Raw genomic sequence first — 21234 nt, 5'->3', positions numbered from 1 at the left:
TAATGGCAAATTTGCAATATATCATACATCAACCACAGACTGTACATGTCGCCAGTGAAACTTTTTTCTGAACCCCCCAAATCCAGTTAAATATCAATAAATCCTCAGGGACTGGAACAGAAGCATATGGATACACATATGGCTATCTTATAAAAAGTGAATGCTCAGACACATTGTTATGGTGATCCTCTCACCTAGCTAGTCACAATTTATATGCTCCTCACTCGAAAACCAAGCAACATCCCCTTATTGTCAATGTAATCTTCACTCATACTGGGTGGCGGTTAATAATACATTGTTCTCAACAAATATCAAACCCGCAAGATATCACAAAATCTATACTGTGAACCATAACAAGTACATTACATACCACTTAGAATTCTATGTCCACCATTGAAGCATCTTGGTTCTTGATTCCACCCATTGTTGCCTCAATCCCGATCCTTTATATGGATATGATCCTCATATCCTTAACCGATCCCAGTACCTCAATCGGTTTATGGCTATTAAGCCACTGTAGTTGACACCTTTATTTGAATAATATAAATGTGCTTATTCCATTCAATGTCAACACAATAGTGCACTGCCTGATCTCATCCCCATCTGACCGTGATACTTCCTTTGCTTGCGTTAATGAATCCTACATGCCCTCTAATGGCTATCCGCATGATACAGTGTTGTATTCCTAGTGTTAATAACTGGTCACCCTAAAGTTATGTCACATACTCAATAAATTCCACCTTGTTTGTATATTATAATCCAAGGGGAGAACAGCATTACTGGTGTTTCTGCTGGTTGATATCCCCATCCAATAGCCAGATACCAAGCAGTACATCCTTGCACCCAGCAGGCCATAATGCTTCCAAATGCCCAATATAATGTGGAATTCAAACTCATCGAACATCAATCACTAAATGGTCCTCGGCACTTTAAAGGTTTGTGCATTATCCCATACAAAGGAATTTGTTCCAACCAATGAGGTCCCATTGCATGAGCCCCAGGGCGCGTGGTTCCAAACACCATTGGGCCTATCGGAAATGGTAGCCAAAAGTTTGCCTGCGCCTACATGGAATCCGAACAACCCAGATGCGGTGACATCCGCACCCAGTTGTCTAGTTCCCCCCATTCCCGCTTTATCTCATACCTCAATGCATGTCTGTAAACATCCAGCAGCCGTGGCTATTGTATTCCGAAAACGGGCTGCAGATATAAGAAAAAAAACTGCTTTATTGAAAAGCAGTCACGGACATGGTGGTCTGCTGTCTCCAGCAGGCCACCATCCCCGTGAGTGCCTAGACTCGCTATGGGGTCGCAAACTGCGACCCACCTCATGAATATTAATGAGGTGGGTCATTGCGACCCCATAGCGAGTCGCAGACGGTGTCTGAGACACCGTTCTGCATAGCAAATTGCGAATTGCAAATTGCGAGTCGGAAGGACTCGCAATTTGCAACTCGCAATTTGCTTTCTACCTACATCTGGCCCAAAGTGTTTTCATTGCTGCACAAGTCTTGCTGTAGAGTAAAGGCATCTCTAACTATATAACAAAATATATAGCTCAAATACTGTCAACAAGAACTGTGTATGACTGTTTTAATATTAGCTTAAACTGTAAACAGCCTGACAATATCCATGTACATGACAATGTTACTTACTAGTGAGAAGCATCTTATTAACTCAGTGTTATAAAATTAATATCGACGCATATTATTTGCACAACCTTGCTTGAGAACTTTGCATTACACTGAAAGGAACATCGAGTCTAAAGGTGATGCCTTTGGGTAGCGTGTTACCTATGTCTAAAGAACTTTGGCACTTGTCAGGGGTATTAGGAGTCATCTAAATATCTATACACAGCAATTAAAAGACAAAATAAATTGGGGTTGTCCCTTTTGCTGTCCAATGAAATCATCAATGTAGGAAAGTATAGTTCATGTTTAAAAGGAGTGAAATCCTACTGAGGCAGTTACCACTACTCAAGCTGAGGTGAAGCCTCAAGCAAACTCCAAATCAGCCTGTGCTTAACCCTCTAGTACCTTGGATCAAAGCAGACAGGCTTAATATAGAGGCAATGCATAAAGCATTTATGCAGGACTTCAAACAGTAATAAAAGTGAAAACACAGCACAAGAATAATCCCACACCAATTCAGAAAAATAGAGTAAAATCTAATGAATTATTTGAGACCAAAATGATAAAAATCCAATTAGTAGAGGTTTTGGTGAAATCCAGCACTAAGAAGCAAAATACGCCAACCACAGTTATCTGGTTGCAGTAGACTGGGTCCAAATCAGACCTTCAGGCTGAATGCAATGGAGCTCGGTCCGGATACTGACTGAGTTCAGCCCTCTAAACAGTACTTTGTGTCTGGATGTTGAATGGAAAGACCTTGCAAAGAGAGGTGCTGGCGAGCATTGAGGAGCCATTGGCAAGGGAGTGTGATGCGAGGTCAGGCACTGAGATGTGTCATGCAGTGGCAGAATCTGTGACTGTTGACGAGGTGTGATGCAGGGACTGGCAGCAAGATGTGTTGTGCAGTAGTGACGTTATAGACAATCAACAAGGACAAGGTCCTGCATCGTCTTTGAGAAGCCAGGAGGGCTTGCAGAGATTTGCGCTGCTATGTGACGCCACCAAAGGTGAGATGGGTCATGCTGAGCTGATGTCGGCATGGGGCTGAGTCGACACTGAAGAAGCCACCAGGGCCCTGCGAGTACTTGCTGAGAGATACATCGGCATTGAGGACTAGCTAAGTCACTCTGGGCCAGAGCCGAAGGAAAGCTGCATCACTCTGCGTCGAGATGCACAGAGTTGTGTTGAGATTAAGGAGCCTATTATATTCCGGTGGCTTGAACATGGGGTCAGCCAAATGACCCTTGAGGACACTCATAGAGGCCTCAGTCCACACAGACAGGCTAGATCCAACAGGGTAGATAACAGCAGCTGAAGAGTCCTGGTGCAGCAACAGCAATCATTGGGCAGAAAAGCAGTCATTGGTCAGCAAGCAGATCAGAAGGACACGCTTCACAGCTGGGCAGCCCTTCTACCTGGCAGAGTCCATAGGTCCAGAAGTGATCTGAAGAGTTGGGTCTGAGGTCCACTATTTATCTTTGGTGCCTGCTTTAAAGTAGGAGACATTTCTAGAGGCTTAAACTCCATGAAGTGTCTGTAGCTTTCTCCCTTCCTTCCCTTGCCCCAGCTTGTTGGGGGCACAAAAGACTAGTGCAAAACCCTTTGTGAGAGTGCTAAGGCAGAGGCTTTGTAATGTGCAAGTGTGGTAGATGACAGCTCCTCCCCCTCAACCTGACAGAGATGGCCCATCTTGCCAATGCCTATTCCCCTTTGCCTCACTGTTGAGGAGTAATGCAAAAGACCAACTGCCAGCTACACCTAATCATGTGACGCAGGATACTGGCTGCAGACACCAAATGGAGGGGACAAGAACATTTCAACTTTCTAAAATTGCCATTTTCAGAATTGTGGATAAAATCTGGCTGTACTTTTAAAGAGAATATTAAATTACAATTCAATAGACACCAAACTCAACATTCCTGCCTGCTCCCAATTAAAAGTTCTCACTTATTAAAAGTAATAAGGTACCCCAGTGTTATCCTATGGGAGAGGCAGGACTTGCAAGAGTAAAAAAGGGAGTTTAAGTGGTTTCACTAGCAGCACATGTACAATTATTGTCCTACCTTTTTAGATAAATTCTGTGGCTTCTCACCTGTCACAAGCCAGAGTTACCTCCATGTGGTCTTGCTCCAGTGTGTCAACAGGATAGTGATAGAGATCTGGTAGACAATCACTCAGGAGGTGAGGCACTCATCTAACAATAAATTAAACAGTTCCTCATATATAGCCACATTCTTCCTGCTTACCCATATTCTCATAGACTTCCAGGATTCATACAACTTATTCGTAGTCTCTCACATCTTGATATTGCATATGGAAAGTGTCTATTCAATCTGCCTTATTAGTGCATCTTTCGCGCTCACATACATTTGTCTTTCGTACAACACTATATTCCATTAAGTCCTGCTGAGGTATTCATATAATTAGCCCTGTTGTTGTCTCCTTACTACTGAGCCATTAAGCTTTATACACAGGGTCATACCAAGCCAGCCATGCCAACACATTCTAGTCTACAAAATACATTTCTACTAAATCTTTGAAGATATTAGTGCAACAGGTGGACATCAAGCCTCAAGAGATTCAGTTGGAGGTATAACTTTTTGGGCTTCAGTTTTTAATTGCTCTACCCGCAGGGCCACGACCCTATCTTTAGCTTTCTCTTTTTCATTTCTGTATTTGGTTTGTCCTGAAGAAATGTCCTCTTTCATTTAGCCTCAGACAACTTAGTTTTCTCTACTTCAGCCTTATCTGGTAAATTGTAGAACAATGACATTTTGGGATGGGTAAAAAGGGTTGGGCAGGAGATGGTGTGCTGTGGCCAACATGATACCATTAGCTGTGTCTTTCTCAGTTTCCTTGGCCTAGTACAATAGCACAACCTCTAGTGGTCCTGATTATAGCACTGCTCTCTTCAGTTATGTAAACTTAAGACAATCAGGGTCAGTGTCCCCTGAGCTCTAGTCTGTGATATCAAATGCTGCTCATCAATATCAAGAATTTCCTTAATTGGTAAATAGCTCACTTGCATTTTACTTAACAATACTTCACTTGAACTTTCAAGGACAACCTAGCAAGATCAAAGGTGATTTTAAAGGTGTCCTACACTAATAAAGACCTGGGTACTTGGCTTGTGACAGAAAGTTGAAATTTCAGGATACTGTGAATCTCTAGGTTGCTGTTTGAGAGGTTAAGGCTACCTCAAAGAGATAGCCTTAACCTCTCAAATAGGTCATTAGATAGAACATTAGATCAGGGTAATTATTTTATACAAAAGAATAACTTTTAAAATGATCTCATTTGTATAAATATATGTATAATGCGGCTGGAATCCTTGTCACCCATTTTCATCCCTAATTAATCACTGGCAAGTTGCGAACACTGTGATATTCCTATCTACAGAGCAAATGGTGAGTCTTAAAACAGTTCTGTGTCAGAGTATTAGAGAAATATCGACCTGCAAAAACACCGATTTCAGAATGTCAACTATCTTGTAGATGTGGAGTCAAAAAATCTATTCCTAACTTTTACACAGAGATTTCTCAACTCCATGTCTACAGAACTTGAAGATCTATAAGCCATCAGGTACATAGATGTGGAGTTAAGAATAGTAAATATATGCTTACGTACATATGCTTTCCTTATCAATTTAGAGTTAATCAATATTCTGGCGTTGATGTTCTACTGATAATAGAATCTCAATGTTCTGGCAATGCACTCTTAGAATTGGCTAACACCAGACATCTTACTAAAACACATACTCCTAATGGTGAAACCAGCAGGCATTCTATTCTAGCAGAGTGCAGTTGAGTATCTCAGTGTCCACAGCCAAGAGTGATGGTTTGCTGACAACTAAAAAAATAGATATCTGCTGAACTGTCCGTCCTAGCCATTTTGAGTCAGTGGCTTCACATCCATGGAAAATTGATTTGAGCCCGATTTAGAGTTTGGTGGACAGGTTACTCCATCACAAATGTGACAAACATCCTGCCCAACATATTACGATGTCCATGGGTTATGATGGAATCGTAATACAGCAGACGGGATATCCATCACGTTTGTAACAGAGTAACCCCATCCGGCAAACTTTAAATCGTGCCCTTTGGGACCAAATGAGTGAGGCAGCTGTCTAACTCAGAGGAGGACTTTTTGTATGAGCACAACCCACGGGGCGCATACTTGGACAAAATAAGCCAGTCACCAAATGCTTTGCCTCTGCACTACAAGGCAGAGCACACCCCAAGTGTGATTTAGAGGGACTTCCTTGGAAACCCAGGCCACTTAGGCATGCTAATGTTACAAGTAGGAGGTTGGGGTGCACCATGAAAGGGCAAGTGTGAGGAAGTACAAGGTTGAACAAAAGTAACAAATGTTTGCACAGATTAACCACTTTTACACATTCATTTACAGGCAGTAATTTCTAGGGTAGCCATTATATGATTTGAGGTGCAGTGCAGAGAACGTTTTGTGCCTCTTTGTGTCTGTGTCTCAGTACTACCTGGGCTGGCTCGGAGTTTCCATACAGACAAGGTCAAAGATAGCTCCCACTCATTCCAGGGGAGCTTCAACTAGAATGCATGCCTAATCCAAGCCCTGAGGAAAGGGGCAGCAGACTCATCCACATTTCAGAATCAACGCGGAAAGATCTGAGGACATCTGTGTGGATAGAGGTCTTTCCTTAGATGGAGTGGGACTCGTGCTTACATTGACTGATCTATGTAGTTTTTGGCGGCACACTGTAAAAAAGTGTATATGTATGTTTACTGTTGAAAATTCCAATCAACTCGGTTGAGAAATAGTACCTTTCCTTGGAGGGGTGTCTGGTAAGGGCATTTGTAGGTACAATTCCAGGGCCCTGCTCTTGCATGAGGTTTTGTGTATTTCCTTCAGCTGTGACCTGAATACAAAGGAATCTGAGAGAGGAAAACGAGGGTAATGAGGCTAACCTTCTTGTTTCTGTATATGCAACAAACATCCACAACAACTCACGTTGGTATGCTTAAAAAATGTTTGCAATCATCTATGAGTTTTCAAGCTACACTTGTGCAAATGGTGGCTGTCTTCATCCACATTCCACTGATGTTTAGGACTACTGCAGGAAACCAGTGCACACAGTGTTCATGACTGTTCATAACTATTAAAACAAATAAACACGGAGGGGCCCTTTTTGCTCCAGGGCACTGGACTTAATGTACGCGGGGAGGCAATCATGCATTTCCTGTGGGTATAGCTACTGTAACCCAAAAATGATGCATTGCTGACACCAGCCAGGACCTGGACTAGGGGGTAGAAACTATATGGACGTGGACTACTTGGATGACCTTCAAGCTTAGGGCACAAGTATGTTTGGCCAAAGGAGCATTAGACCTGCAGTCCAGGCAGTTCCTTGGGCTTATGCCTTTTCATCAAATTAAGCCAAGTGGAAACTCCAAGTCAAAGGAAACATGCTGTGATTGGGACAGATGTGCAGATGGTTTTGGACGTTCATCTTTACAACAGGTTTAGGGCTGTTTTGTTTTCCTGTGCCACTTGCAAGTAGTCACCCTGCTTCTACTTCCTATTCCACTTTTGAGACATCTCATCAGCTCCTGAAACCTATACATTGAAAAGTTCCTCATTGCTTCATTGGGATTTCTTGACTTTCCACCTGAAACTTCCTTCACCCCCTGGCTACCTTTGCTGCTCTTTGCTGCTTTTTCTCTGGACTCAGGACTAGTCTGTCCTGTTGACTCCTAGCAGCCTTCCATGGATTGATACACTGCTGGTGGCACCAAATTGCACACCAGAATCGAGACTTACTTCATACTTCATGGATTCTGTACTTTCTTACAAGTGCACAAACTGTGAGCAAAAATCTAATCAACCTCCTGGAAAGTAACTGTACTCCAGGGGAGGAAACCTAATATGTGGGCACTATCATAAACTTCTAAATACATTTCTGCTAAGATGCACTTACCTTACCTTGTTCCACAGGTGTGGACCAGGACTTTGAAGCATCAGCTGGTTTCTTTGTTGACAGCAGTCCTTCTCTGACATTACCTCTGATGAGGAGAAAAACACCCCTCACTCAGAGTTGGACCCCAGGACAAACTCCCCTGGAAGCACTATCCTCTTTGTTCCTTTGTCCCTGTCTTAAGAAGCTGCATCTTCAATGAACCAGGTTGTCCTTCAGAAAGTAGCATAAACCTTGGTGAGGATATGTTTCTGCAAGGGGGAGACCAGAATAAACTACCATATTGTCAAAGAGCACCCATAAATCTGTATATCCCCACTAGAACATTTTCCTCTTTTTTCTCTTGCTTCCTCCTACCTTATAAGCCTTGTGCCTCCATCTTTTCACCCTTCGGCCCCTTCCTATGTCATGCTTTCCCTAGAGTGTGCATTGCACGCGTTTTTAAAAAAAAATCTTAGGAGTGAGCACATTATATCTGATGACATCACAAGAAGCGATACCTTATAACTGGGGACAGCAATTTCAGAAAATGTATGCCAAACAGCATTGTTGCCATCAGTTACAACATTTGCACGCAGTGTCAATGTATATTCTTCAGACTGTAACACATGGTGCACATGGAAACAAGAGGGACCTCTAGAGCCAAGTGTTGAACCACTAGGGGCGAGTTCGGGTTCTTGGGATAGAAGATTGAAACGCTACACAAAGAAACACCTCCAGCTAAGGAGCTAGCTCTGCAGGTGTTTTGCTTTCATTAATGACTGAGCTGACAAAAATCTCTGGAATGCACTTCTCAGTTCAAAGAAGACATTTATTATTATTTCACCACGAGGTTCCTAAAAGGAGATTAGTAGGTCGAAAGCACACATTTAAAAATAGTCACAGCAATGAAAATTCATCAGCCTGTCAAGCTCTTCATCTTTTTCATGCCAGCAAGAAAATGACCCCGTTCAACTGCGAGAAAGAGATATCCAACCTCATGGGACTAATGTCAGGCATTTGATGTCCAATCTTGACCGAGGTCTTGGAAATTCCACCGCTACTGAACAGGGCCACCTTTTTATATCTTAAAGAACCAAAAGGGCTTGCTGGAGAAAACCCCTCCCATTAAAGAGAAATATTCAAACATGCCGGCTACTGTAGGTCAGAGTTGAAAGGAACGCATTGAGACTGGCCAACATCTCAAGGCATTTCTCCCAAGGCCAAACCGTTCCCTGCACTGAAAAGAAATGTAAGTCTGGTACATTCTTATCATGCTGACTGACTAACTTTTCGGTGATAATATGTCCTAGCTCTTTGGTGAGAAAGGATGTGTAAAACAAACACAGTTTACCATGTGGAAAAACACACCTCAACTGCAATGTCTAATGCTATGATAAAGTCAATAGGTAGCTAAACTGAATACAAAATGTAATCTGCAACTGGTGAACAACTAATTCAGATGCAAAGTGGTGCAACACAAACTCAGTGGTCAAAAATACATATTTCCCTACAGCAGGAATTTAGGAAAATCTGTTGGGCCAGGGCGGGTGAGTCGAAGTTAATAACACTACAATCTCATGCTCCAAGCTTATTCAGCGGACCCACCTATCCCACCTTCCTCACCATTAATATTGAAGGTACCTTAAAAAATGCAAATTTAGCATTAACATGCAGCCAATGGATGGCCTTATTTTTCAACTCTATATAAGTCTCCACTCTGTTTGTTCTGAGCCTAGGAACATTTGTAATTACAAGCACATATGGGCAAGATTCCGGGGGTAGATGTAAAACTTCTAACTGACCCCCATAGTTATCAGGCCTAGTTCTGCTAGACTCCAGGTCCGTCACTAGAGGGCTTACTAATTGATGCTCGTGGACATTGGAAGATTTAGGCATCTTAGACACTAAATTAGTTGTCGGAGCAGCATCACATATCCCCCTATTAGCATTGTCTACATCATTAGGATAGACTTCTGCTTGATTACGGCCCGGCCTGGCATTCTGACCCACCTCAAATTGACAGGAATTAATACAACAACCCTTAGGTGACGTTTGGCTCTCAACAGAATGTGAGGGAACCTTGCCACCAGTGCCAGAAGATTGTCCCAGAATTGAAGACTGGCAGTGGGGTTGTGAGTTAGCTCAAGGAGTGATGTCGAGCACACAGGTCTGAGTAAACCCAGCTAATTTCTCTTCAATGGCTTTTAGATGGAGTTCAATAGGATGCAACCTCTTGGTGAGCTCCTCCATTATGTACTCAAGCGCCAGTGGACCAATAGTACTCTCCTGTGGTTTTTTGAGCCGTCATTACTGGTTTCAAGTCCAGAATTAGTGGTGCTCATAGTACTCGCTCTTTTGTCCCTTAAATTAATATCACCGTGCTTTATTTTTCCTTTTGGCTAAGGAACTGGTGCACCGTCCAAGGGGCCCGGTGATGACAATGCAAGTTCTGTTGCAGTGACCTCATCCAGGGCCGCAGAGGGAATCTCCCGGGCATTGTCTGAATGGTAGGCTGATGAGAAGGCCAGATTTAACTGAGTGTACTGGGGCCACGGGACTCTGAAAGCTGTGGGGGTAATTGTGATGGGGTGGAGATAGAGAAATAGGAGTCAGTGATACGGGGGTAGATAGGTGACGCTCAGCTTTCTCAATCTCTTTGTCTAAGGCTCCAACAGCCTTTTGTAGAAAGCTATCTAAAGTTTTGTTGATTCTGAGATTATCTTGGGGGAGCCCTCCCTTCCGTCTACCCATCTCTCACCCATTTATACTCTCACCCCTTTGTACTCTCCTCTCATGTACTCCCTGGACCCCCTCCTCCTCCTGCAAAAGGTGCAACACTCACTTTTGCCTCCAGCTGTTGCCTCTAGCTGTCCACTCAGTATCCACTCACTCTAGGAAATATTAAATTGTTGAGTTGTAGGGCTCCGGAAGACCAACAAATTATGACTTGCTGACCAGCACAAGGATCCCATCAAGAGAGGCCGCGGCTATACTTCCTCCTGATAAATTAGCCTTATCTACACTTGCGCCAATCAGCTCACCAAAGAGTAGGGTGAAGAGAGAGAGGTGAGGCCAGTCTCTAGGTACTATCAAGGTACTATCAAGACTTTACTTGTGGATCCCTCTTTCCCCCACCTGGGAATAGGAGGCGCGCAGAAGGCACAGGGAGCGCGCAGGGAGCCCAGGAAACGCTACATAAACCGGTGAAACACTCAGCTCATCAAATCAGGCTCATCAGATCTGGCTCCAGCACCGACAACAAAGCATGAAGATCACACTGAACACAGGACGCTGATGCTTCAAACAAAACAGGGCAGAAGACGAACAGACAGATGCTGCACCCAGGGCTACTGCTGTACTATGTACTCAGGACTCTCCAGCTGCACCTTTCCTGCTCATCACAAAATTGGGTGGGTTGGATCGCCAACCACTTGCCAACCGCTTACAGTCTGTTGGAGTTGCAACCATAGTCTACTGCAAATTGGCGCTGCTTGCTGCTGCTTACCGCTGGTTACCTCTATTTGCCGTCGCTGTCAGCCACTGCTGTTTTGAAGGAACCAATTCGCTGATACAATCCACGGGAGCTGGGAGCCGGTCAGCACCATGCAGCTTCTTTCTGCAGCTCCTCGCTGCCCACACTCCCCACACAGGCACCAGCACCAGCGCTTTGCTTCTAGGTGCCAGGTCACACTCAAGGACAAGTGCAGGGGGGCAGGGGAAAAGAGAAGCCTTCAGGTCATCAGGCCTTCAGTGTTTGGAGCCTTCAAATCGCCATTCTTCAAAGAGCTCAAAAAGCGTTCCCCATGACCTCCCGTGGGCCCCAAGATACCGGGTGCCAGTGAGCTGTGGTGCTCTGGGCCACGTCCCCCTCTCTACCGTCTGCCCCACCTGGCCCTGTGGGGATTTCGGAAGCGCTGAGTGGCCGCGACCCCTCACCTCTCAGCCACCATGCCCCGTGCTCCGTGCTGCGGTCTCGGAGCCACCGTGCCTCTGCCTCTACCGGGGGGGGGAGCTGCCTTAACTTGCGGGGATTTTGGGAGCACTCTGAGCCTCTGCGCTCTGCGTCCTTCGCCTCCCTCACCTGCTCCCGCTCACAAACTAATGATCTAAGAATGCACTGAATCAATAAAATGTTCAGGTGTCCAAACAGTCTAAGGGGTCTGATTTACAGTTTGGCTGACAGAGAACCTCAGACAAATAAGGCGGAGAACCCTGTCCGTGAAACTGATTGGCTTCCCGCTTAATTTAGAGGTGGGCAGACCATCATGTTTCTGACAGCAATGCACTAACCGGCTCCACTGGTGGGAACCCAACACTTATGCCTTGATGGAGTTAGGGGTGTCGGGGTAGGTGCATCTGACCATTTGCCCTATTTATAGCAGTGTGTCTGATATACTGTTATTCATTTTAGGACTGTCAGGGAAACTTTGGCAGCCCTGCACAGGAAAAAAAGTAAAATTATCCCATAACCTGGGAGAAACCAACCAGAGTGTAAGATTCCTTTTTTTCAAAAACAAACTCCTGCTTTGGGAGTTTTTTTTTTTTTTAAACAAAAATGTTTGCTGAACAGCCGTCTGAAACATGATAGCCACTCACCAAATGTTCAGGGCCTTCAATAGAGCAACTTTGGTGGCAGTTTCTCTTAAGGCAAAGTTATCTCTGCAGGGCCGGCAGACATCTCTAAATATAGAGGGCAGTAGTCCCATAGTAATTACCTCAGTCACCCTAATTGATGGCAGGCCACCCTCTCTATTCTAAATGAGGTCCTAAATTTGGAAAATATATCTTTCCCAAGTAGTGTTTAAAAAGTGTGATGAGTCCAAAGACTCAAATGGAATGTAATAGGGCTATCCTTTAGTGAACAGTACTCTGCAGTCTCATCATCTTTCAGGAGCTGCTTGCATTATGTCGGGACACATTCATTTTTGTTTGGTAAGTACAGGGATATTAAGTGATTTGCCCAAAATCACAGAATGTTGAGCCAACGCCGAGACTCGATCCTGGTTCACAGCCAGCAGTACTGATTGTTAGGCTACAAGGTTGCTTGTAAACAACATGTATTGCCAAAGTTGGCTTTGTCAATGTTTTTTATTTTTACTTATACAGCTGCCAAGGATTCAGAGTGCTATGTGTGACATTTGTATAATTTCAGTGTAATTATGAGTGACATTTCAATGACTGTGAGTGACACTTTTTTGCAAGCAAAATCAAGCATAGGGAAACATATAAATGCCAGAAATTACACCCATTTGAGCAACAAGAAACTCTAAGATGTAAAAAACACCAGTAAAGGAAAGGCACTAACTTAGTGCCCTTGCAACCTGATCGTACTGTTAAACAAATGTGTAAGAATGATAATAAACATTATATAAGTCTTTGACACTCCAAGTTAGACAAAGCCGCTGTGCAGCAGTCTGATTACCCCAGAATTACAAACAAATTTGTTAAACATTTCATCAGACTGTAGCCAAAATTGAGGAAAATAAATAAAGCGGTCTGGAAGACCTTAATTTAATCATAATGATCAGCTGAGTGAATCGTAGACTCACTCGACTGCCACCAGCGAGATGAGCACGGTTGCATTGCAAAAGGTGAGAGTGGGAGGCACTCTTTTAGTTCACAGCTAGGCAAGCAGCTGTATTTATTTCAAGAATAAAGAGTCTTTGCTGCTTTGGGAGACAAAAGCTGGGCAGCAGCTTGTGCTATATGATCAGCTGGAAGTTATTAGGGACTACTGACCATCGACTGGTGTGGTCAGTGACAGTGAGTCCTATTCTCAACCTTGGAGTGTTGCGCTTGGTTGAGGCGGCAGCCCAGTACAGCATAAAAAAAAATGCTGCCGGCTCCTCAGGGCCCAAGTGTCTGCTCTCAGCCAATCCTGCAGCGTGGTCACAGTGGGGCAGGCGCCTTTCTGGAATTTGGATAATTACAACAGACAAGGTGATGGATCCATGTGACGGACCAGAGCACTGTATCTGCCAGCAGTCTCGATTGCTTGTAGCCACAGCTGAGAGACTACATGGTACTCTCACTAGCCGGGCGGGGCGCCTTGCTTCATTAAGCTGCCTATTGTATGCAGTTGATATCCCGGGCCCACAGTTTGGTGAAATGTATGTTTTTTTTTTAAATAAACTTGGAAGCAGTCACTATTGTGAGGACACAGAACACGAAGTTGGGCAGCACAAAGTGCTTGCTGCATTAATGGATTGTGGCCTCCCCTTGTTATAGGGTGCCTCGGGTGGTCTCTGGGGTGCTATATTTGCGTGACTAATGCACTTTAGGGCTGTGATGCAGACACCAGACTAAAATGCGTTAGTCTAAGCCCTGATGCATGGTAATTGACAGGGCTGGTGACGGACCAAAGCACTGTTTCTGCTGGCAGTCTGGATTGCTTGTAGTCACAGCTGAGAGACCATGTGCTACTCTCACTAGCCGAGCAGGGCGTCTTGCTTCCTTCATCTGCCTCCTGTATGCAGGGGATATTTCGGGCCTACGGCGTGATGAAATGTATGTTCTTTATTTTTATTCAATTAAGATGGACATTGTCACTATTGTGAAGACAAAGAACATGAAGATGGACAGCAAAGAATGCTTGCTGCAAAAATGCATTGTAGCTTTCCCTCATTATAGGATGCCTCTGGGTTGTGCCTGGGGGACTATATTTGCGTGACTAATGCCTTTTAGTGTAGTGATGCGGACTCCAAATTAAAATGCATTACTCTAGCCCCCCGATTCGTAGTACTTGGCCGGGCTGGCCAATAGATTTCACATAGGCGAAACCAATTAAAAATGTCCTAGCTAACGGGAAGGAAAGTTTCAATTCTATTAAGGACACGGAGACGAGGATTATGCATTACTTTCTTCACTTTATTTAAACAGCATATTCAGAGGGAAAACATAATAAAGTCAGAAACAAAAACACATAAAGACTACAAGTCCCATGAGTCTAGGGTGTAGAGGATATCACGGTCCAATCACAGTACAGTATATAAATATAAATGACGTCCCTTCCTGTTCCTCTTCTTCACTGGAGGAAGTTAAAGGTGGAAGTAGGTTAATCCAATCCTTGAGTAGTGCCTGCGTACGTGAAAATAATTATAAACACGTTATCTGATACTTCATCACAATGATAAGTGTTGTCAGAGAAAAAAACATAATGTTGTAGGCAAGATAAGCAGACATTAGAGAAAGATATGCATCAAATTAAATGGAAGGCATCATAAACAAATCTTAAGCATGAATAGAACAACAATAGCAGTTACTTACTTATGGTAAAACCGAACAACAGCAGCCGGGAGGGAGAGGCTATAAAGGTGAAAGCCTGGGTGGGATAATCCTCGCCTCCGTGTCCTTAATAGAATTGAAACTTTCCATCACGTTAGCTAGGACATTTTTTATTCTATGTCAGGACAGGAGGCGAGGATTATGCATGTTTAAAGCTTACCGACAACTAGAGATTCAGATTCTAGAATAGGTTTAAAATAGAACGTTTTAAAAGTGGATTTGGAAGACCAATCCGCTGCATTCATAATATCTTCAAGCCTACCACCTACCTGAATGGCTTTAGAAGCCATTGTACCTCTGGTGGAATGAGCTCCGAATCTACGTATGTCAATACCTGCCTCAGCCATGATCCATCTAACCCATCTAGCAATAGTAGGAGATGAGACCGCTTTAAAGGGTTTCTGCATGGCAATAAGAAGTTGATTCTCACCTGTGGGTCTGACATCTAAAGTCATGTCCTCATATGCTTTAATTCAGTTTCCTACACATGGGCCCTTTCAGCCGCCCACCAAGATCGGACCGCCGGGCAGCCGCCAATGCGGCCGCACTCCCACCGCAGCCATTTGAAGATCCCCGCTGGGCCAGCAGGCGGAAACCTAGTTTCTGCCCGCCGGCCCAGCGGGGATCTCGGCCGCAACACAGGAGCTGGCTCCAAATGGAGCCGGCGGTGTTGCGGCCATGCGATGGGTGCAGTTGCACCAGTCGCGCTTTAGCTGCACTAGGCCCTGTCAGGGGGCCCCGCGACTACCTGTACAGCCAGCCTTTTCCTGGCGGTTCAAACTGCCAGGAAAAGGCTGGCGGTAGGGGGACTCATAATCCCCTGGGCAGCGCTGCCCTGGTGGATTAAAACCGCTGCGGTCGTAATGCCATGGGAAGCACCGCCAGCCTGTTGGCGGTGCTTCCGTCAAAAACCGCCAGGGTTGTAATGACCCCCATAATCTTTTTTGGTCGGGAAAAGCGGGATAAGAAACCTCGCTGATATTGTTTTTGGTTCTTCTAGAAATAGTAAAAGTTACACCCTCTGGGGTAAAAGTTCTAGCTGAGAGATCTAGGGCTCTAACATCCGATACTCTTTTACAAGAATTAAGACAGAGAAGGATCGCTAATTTAGCCGAAATTTGCTTACGAGATAGAAGATGATTGTCATGCCAATGGGAGAGGAAATGTAAAATAACATTCACATCCCATAGACCCGAATACCTGGGTTCAGGGGGTTTAGAAAGGTGAATGTCCTTCATAAGTTTACACACCCATGGATGTTCACCCACTGGTTTGTTGTTAATGGCAACATGTCCTGCTGAAATAGCTGACCTAAAGGTGTTAATGGTACGATAAGCGAGGCCAGAGTGGTCAAGTTCTGCCAAGAAATTTAAGATATATGTAAATTGTGCCCCCAAGGGATCAATAGATTTTGCCATACCCCAACAAGAGATTTCGCCATACCCCAACGATTCCATCTGTTCCATGCCAGTCTGTATGTTTTGGTGGTACTAGAGGACAAGGCCTGTTGGATGAAGTCATTAGCTTTCTTAGAAAGGAGTCTGTTCTTTCAGCGTCCCTGGAAATCCTCCATGTCATGAGGAGAAGATGGCCCTGGAGAACCAACGGGTGAGGAGATCCCTGGTGATCGAGAAGGATTGAAGGGAATGACGGTAAGCGAATTGGAAAATCCCAAGACAGTTCCATGAGGGTCGGGAACCAGGCCAGGGTTTTCCAAATCGGAGTCACTAGAATTAAGGACGCAATTTGACGTCTTACCTGAGCTGCTACTCTGGGAATCATTATTAAGGGGGGAAATGCATAGGGAAGGCTCTTTGACCAATCTTGGAGGAAAGCATCTATCGCTACTGCTCCCAGATCCGGTCTCCAGCTGACATATCTCGTCAGTTGGTGATTGAGATGGGATGCAAAAAGATCCAGATCACAAGGACCCCATCTGTCCATCAGGGCTTGAAAAACCTGTGGATTTAATTTCCAATCGTTGCTGTCCGTGAAGTTTCTGGCGTTCCAATCTGCCACTATGTTGTTGGTCCCCGGCAGATACTCCGCCACTACCGAGATCTGTTTTTGAAGGCAATAATGCCAGAAATCCTTCGCTATATCAGAGAGAGCCCTGGAACGAGTGCCCCCCAGGCAGTTTATATACTGGACAGCGGATCTGTTGTCCATCCTCAGAAGAATGGAACAGCACACTTTGTCCCTTGTGAGGGACTTGATTGCAAAAGATCCCACCAGGAGTTCCAGACAACTGATGTGAAGGGAGAGTTCCTCCTGTGATCACCTGCCTCCCATGGAGACTGTCCCACATCTGGCTCCCCATCCCAGACGACTGGCGTCTGATTTTATAGTCATGTCTGGGGCTGTGCTGAAAATCGCTGTGCCATTCCAGGCACGGTCTATCCACCATTGGAGTTCGGTTCTGGCCTCTGGAGATAAAGAAATCATCTCTGAATAAGTAAGACCTCTTCTGAGATGAGATGCTTTTAATCTCTGCAATGCACGATAGTGACGAGGACCGGGAAAAATGGCTTGAATTGAAGAGGAGAGGAGACCCACAATCCTGGCCAATTGACGAAGTGTAATTCTGTCCCTTCTGAGGACCTTGCTGAGTTATTTCTGAATCTTGGAAAGTTTGGATAAGGGAAGGCTGAGAGACGCTGCCACAGAGCTTATAAGAAAACCTAGAAATACTATTTCCTGAGTTGGAATTAACTCCAAATTGGATTTGTTGATCACAAACCCCAGATTGTGAAGAAGAGCAATAGTTATGCTCAGATTGGATTTGACCTGGGATAGGGACTGATCCATCATAAGAATATCGTCCAGGTAAATTATCATCCTTATTCCCCTGGTATGAAGAAATTCTACAACCGGTTTCATAAGTTTGGTGAAACACCAAGGGGCTGAGGAGAGCCCGAAAGGGAGAGTTTGGAACTCGTAAATCTGATCTCTCCATGAGAATTGAAGTAATCATCAATGAGGGGAAAAAATGGGGACAGAAAGGTAAGCATCCTTGAGATCCAGTCTGATCATCCAATAGTTTGGAAGTAGGATGTCCCTCAATAGATGAACGCCTTCCATTTTGAAGTGTCGATACACTAGCCACTCGTTGAAACCTCTCAAATTTATTACCGGACGAAAACCCTTTTTTTTCTTCTCTACCAGAAAATCGTTGTTTAAAAACCATTTTGGATGAAGGGTCAATCTGCAAATGGCCTTTTTTAATAGGAGATCCCGAACTTTCAGATCTATGAGGTTCATCTCGTGAGATGGGAAAACTAAAGGTCTGGGGCGTGACTGCTGAATTGGAGTACTGTAGAACTCTATATGAAAACCTCAAACAGTTTGAAGGATCCCTTGTAATCGTGTTCCAATTTTGAGCAAATCTGCGAAGCCGTCACCCCAACTCTAGAGGGAAAGAAGGGCTAATGCTTACCAGCAGCTCCTCCTGGTGCGTTAGCTCCTCCTCTGATGCGATTGCCTTTGCCAGAACCTCTGGAAGGGTAGAATGTCCCTTGTCGACCATCATTCCAGCCGTTGTTCCTCTTCGGGTAGCCTCTAGAGGGGCCTTGGTGGTAAAGGTGGCCAGAGGAGCGACCCCTTCCTGATCCGGCCCCAGCAAAAAGCTTAGCAGGAAAGATCTTTTTTGATGAAAGTTTGAGCTTTGGCTAAAGCCAAAAAGGTTGCAACTATTTACCCAATTCCTTAACAAAGGGTTCCCCAAAGAGGTTTCCCTGGGCAATAGCTCCTGCTTCCAAAGTGGCTAACTCGCCCAACTTGGGATCGATCTTAATAAGCAGGGATCTTCTGCGTTCAGCAGCCAGAGCACAGTTGGCATTACCAAGGAGGCAAATCGTTCTCCGAGCCCAACCAGCAACAATCTCAACTGAGAGAGGGGTACCAGAATGTTTAGCTTGCTCCGCTAGCTGGATAATCTGCGTAAGCAGTCCCACTACATCTAGGAGCTTGTCCTGACAGTTCCTCCAAGATCTGTTAATACCCTACTTAGGGTCCTTCATATATTTGCCAAAAAAGGTGCACATTTTAAAGTCAATAACGTGAGTGAGAGCTACTTTGCCGTGTAAAGAGGGTCGTGGACACTCTGCCCTAAGTTTAGCTCGGACCTCTTTTTCTAAGGGCTGACGAATTGTATTCACCACATAGTCTGCCACTTTAGTGTCAGGGACCCATTCAGAAGTCCTGGGGTGGTAGATATCCGAAGGATTAAACATATCGGAATCCTCTTCAGGGGAGTCTGGGGAAACAGGGTTAGGACGCCAAGGCCTACCCATTTCTAGATCCTCATCTGAGGACAGATCATCATAGGAATCACCATCCCCTCCAAGGGGGAACCCTGATAAAGGGTTTAAAAGTTTTGCGACGAAGTTGCGGGTTTCTCTGGAGTTATCTTCCTCCCGGAAGGGTAAATCTTTAAGCATGCGCACACTCTTATGGAAGGTTTCGGTAAGCTTATCAAAACCTTCCAGGTGCCCCGCGTCACGCTTGGAGTCCTTTTTACCCCCTGATCTAACCCCACTAGGGCCCGGGGTAGGCTGAACTGGATCATAAAAAAACACTGAAATGCTCTTCACAACCTTATCAACCTGCTCCCTAAGAGGTGCATGCGCATTTGAAATAGCAAAAGAGAGCGCTTGGCTCACCTCTGGGGGAAGACGTTGGGGAGGCCAATCTTGTTGTGCATCCTGAAAAGGAGCAGATTCATGACCAGCAGATTGGTCCATTATAAGGGTGAGAGCACCAAACTCAAAAAGAGTATCGAAGAAAAAAGTATTAAAATTATCTAGTCTCCTTATTATTATTATTATTATTTAATTTAAATTATTTATTTTTCTTGCTTTTTATCTTTTTTTTTCAAACTATATTTTTTACAAAATGTAAAATTATATATACACCCTGAAAGATATAAAAGGGCAGCCCCCTTGCAGTTGTTCAATGCAATGAAAAAAAAAAAACAAATATATATATATATATATATATATATATATATATATATATATACATATACGCAGAATATAAAAAATATGCCACTAGATGGTGCTACATAATTAGAAAACTGCTAGGAAGCAGTGTACTGCGAGGGTTGGTTGGGGTGTTGAACGCATGATAGGAATTCAAAGAATTTCCTGTCAACGTTAATGCCGAAACGCGCGTCGCGGTCAGCTGAGGCACTCCGAGGGAGTCGCCTGAGGCAAAAAGCTGCCGCGCCTGACAGGTCGGGAGAGAGCGCGCGCGTCTCTGCCTGGCTGCGAAGGAAAAACAAACAACGAGAGCGCTCAGGCCTGAAGCCTACCGCGCAATATAAATACTCAGAAAAATAATACAAATGGAAAATGTCCCCAATATATAAATACAAACGAACTCGACAGTTAAGAGAAAGATAATGTTAGGAAAGTACTTAACTGTCGAGCAGCGAAGAAAGAGGAACAGGAAGGGTCGTCATTTATTTTTATATGCTGTACTGTACTGTGATTGGACCGTGACATCATCTACACCTTGGACTCATGGGACTTGTAGTCTTTATGTGTTTTTTTTTTTTTACTCTATTACGTTTTCCCTTTGAATATGCTGTTTAAATAAAGTGAAGAAAGTAATGCATAATCCTCGCCTCGTGTCCTGACATAGAATTGGTTTTGCCATGTTTGTTATTTCTTTCCATTTTACATAAATTATGGGTGACTACAATTGTCCTGGGTATAGGAACGCTTCTTGGAAACTCTCTCACTATGTATTTTCATTTCCAAACAGATGTAACTGATTAAAAGACATATTGTTTTAAAACAACAGGTTATAAATATCTATGAACAAGAAAGGATGATTAAGCGCCTATTCTGCACCCTAATCCGTGGGAAACAACCACATTTGCTGTTCGAGCAGTATGGCGCCCGCGCTTGCATGATCAATGCTAATTTTAAAATTAAAAGATTGCACTCTAGTTCTTCGTTTAGAACTGCGTGAGTTGGTGTCGTTCCTTTTAAGGTTGTTGTCACCAGAGCAGCCATTTTAGAGAATTGTGGGTGGCCTAAATGTCCATACGATCTTTCATGCATTATTGGAAGTTTGAATTTATTCTGAATCGTAGCTAGAAAAACATTACGTTAAACATAGAGGTTTCCGTTAAAACAATGAAATATTCGTAATCCCCAAATAAAAAGGTACGTATCTACTTACTTTCATCTTTGAACATTCAAGTCAAATGAACTTTGAATGTATCCAAAATACGATTCAGGACTATCGATGGTGCTCAACGGGTACAAGAATTGTAGAGCTTTAAAATCACTTCCCGGTGTTTTAGTAGGCGTATTGTGAAAGACTCGTTCTTGTCCGTCGTTTATTTCTAGGCGAGCAGTGCTGGTCAGGCTCAGCTGC

The 21234-nt window shown here is 44.2% G+C and overlaps 1 long non-coding RNA gene across 1 annotated transcript; it reads right to left on the bottom strand.

Moving 5' to 3' along the window:
* Positions 1–14409: 14409 nt before the first annotated feature.
* On the bottom strand, positions 14410–21201 carry LOC138261302 (uncharacterized). The gene is made up of 2 exons (XR_011199067.1): positions 21037–21201; positions 14410–14640 (listed from the first exon to the last, which is right to left on the bottom strand). It is a non-coding gene; the product is annotated as an uncharacterized lncRNA (long non-coding RNA).
* Positions 21202–21234: the final 33 nt, after the last annotated feature.

This window comes from Pleurodeles waltl, chromosome 10 (genome assembly GCF_031143425.1).
Source record: "Pleurodeles waltl isolate 20211129_DDA chromosome 10, aPleWal1.hap1.20221129, whole genome shotgun sequence".
Taxonomy (NCBI): domain Eukaryota; kingdom Metazoa; phylum Chordata; class Amphibia; order Caudata; family Salamandridae; genus Pleurodeles; species Pleurodeles waltl.
This window is presented reverse-complemented; position numbering and strand designations above follow the sequence as displayed.